Source organism: Limulus polyphemus, unplaced genomic scaffold, assembly GCF_000517525.1.
Source record: "Limulus polyphemus unplaced genomic scaffold, Limulus_polyphemus-2.1.2 Scaffold7927, whole genome shotgun sequence".
NCBI lineage: Eukaryota > Metazoa > Arthropoda > Merostomata > Xiphosura > Limulidae > Limulus > Limulus polyphemus.
The window spans coordinates 35,867-38,164 of NW_013673537.1; positions in this window are offsets into that span (position 1 = coordinate 35,867).

Sequence of the window (2,298 nt, forward strand, 5' to 3'; positions counted from 1 at the left end):
TGGATATCCTTTCACCGTAAAGCTATGTTATTTTATGGATATCCTTTCACCGTAAAGCTATGTTATTTTCAACATAACTCGTACATAGTTATGTTATTTTATGGATATCCTTTCACCGTAAAGCTATGTTATTTTCAACATAACTCATACATAGTCATGACATGAATGAATTTTTTATTTCTTTAAAAACTAATTTATAATTCCTAAACAGCTGTTAATACATCCAACGACAAAACACGATGTTGTGGTCGTTTAATCATTCATAAGATACAAAAACTTATCTTTCTGGTAAATTACCATTTCTTAATTAATTATAGAGTTATTACACAACTTTAAAAAAAACTCTGTTTAATCTAGTATATTAAAAAAATAAGATAAAAATATTCCTGTTTTCTTAAACATCAATAAATTGGTTCATTTTCCTTAATTATAAATACCCTTAATATTATAAAAGCAACGATGACAAGAGATCTACTGTCTAGAATGAAAAGCACCAAGATTTTGTTTTAAAATTATCATTATTTCAAATCAAATATTTTGTGTTGTACACAATACACGAGTGCCTTTACCTGTTAAATACAGTGGCACAAAAGTAACACACAACAAGTGTTTAAACTAATATCATGACACAGTATCACAAAACAGTAGTGTCTGTTCAACGTTAAAGATATTCGAACCAAGTGACAAAAGTCACTCAGTTAAACATAAAACACTACTTGAAAGAATATAATAAGTGTGATATTTAGAAATACCAGGGTGAAAAGATTTTTCGAATAGTCCTGCAATGTTCTTTAGTTTTAACATTAAGTCTTACACACATCAGAAAAATTGATTTTTTATTACTTGAGTATTCATATTACTCAACATTACATAAGATAAGCACTTGTTAAAAATATATTTTGTTTTGAAGCAAATTTCAGTTAAATATACACGAATCAATAAGTAATTTGGAATACACAATCCAATGATAGATTTTTTTGGTCAACATCTATAAGAATATACGTACTTTATCTACAAAATTAATATACAAAGTAAAAGTGTTCGTATAAAATCTGTATACAAATTTTCGAGCCACGAAAGTTCAAACATCCACCAAACTAAATTTATTTTGAGTCACTGGTCCTTGAGCGAGTTCTAACAATGCTAAAGCACCAACCAGTTCAGCATTATGACCACTGCCAAAGCTTTCTGTCTCTGTGGAGCTTTCGTTATTTAACGATGCTTCTTCCAGTTCTTCTTGGAGATTTCTCTGTCGAAGATGGCCATTACCATTCCGTTTATGCCTTTAATCAATAAAAAAAAACAGTAAGTAAAAGGAAGAAAACATCTACTACTGTTTATGTAAAACACGTGTTATAAGATAATGTCAAGTATTCTCCACGAGAGTTTATCTTTATACAAATCAGCCAATCGATAATTATCGCATCACAATAAATAACTAGCTGCTGAGCTGATGCCTGTATAAGAACATTTAGAAAGAGGATTTACGTCTTTAGAGTTCATGACATTTTAATTACGGTGTATTTTCAGTAAGGGCAATAATCAGGCATTGATGTTCTCTACTTTAAAATCAATATTGATAAGGTCCTAATCTATCCTTAACCACACCGTTAATAAAAAAAAGGTGTTTCCAGGTCATCTTGAAGTTTAGAATCATTTGGTGGGATGCAACACGCCTCTTAAGTCATGTGGATTGAAGTCTAATGGACAAGCAGTAGAAGCATATACATCAACCATTATCCAAAAAAAAAAGGTGAACCTGGTTCCAGATCTTTTCAAAATGAGTACATCTATTATCTGGCTGTAGGATAATAGAGCACTTTATTTGCTTCACACATTATTGGTTCATTGAATGTGTTCTTGGAATCATCACTGGCATTCTAAAATTTGCTGTGGGCATATGGGCTAGCCTTATCTCTACCCATCAGTATAGTGATGTATTATCAAGTTACTAGTATTTGATTTAATCTAAGACCAGAATTGACAGATGGCAGTCATTTATTTATTTTGCAGATGATAGTTTGCCTTGTTTAGGTGTTCAAGCTGTCATTGGTCAGTTTCCTTCCACTTAATAGTTCTCTACACAAGTGGAAACATCCAAATGTATTTTCTGAGGTGTAACTATGATTCTTGAACACCTTGGAAGAATCTAAACGGTCATTAACTTAAAAGTAACAAGTGAGACAACATTATGTGAAACATCTATATATAAAGTAGGGACTAGATGACCAATTGTCATTAACTTAATAGTGGCAAGTGAGACAACATTATGTGAAACATCTATATATAAAGTAGAGA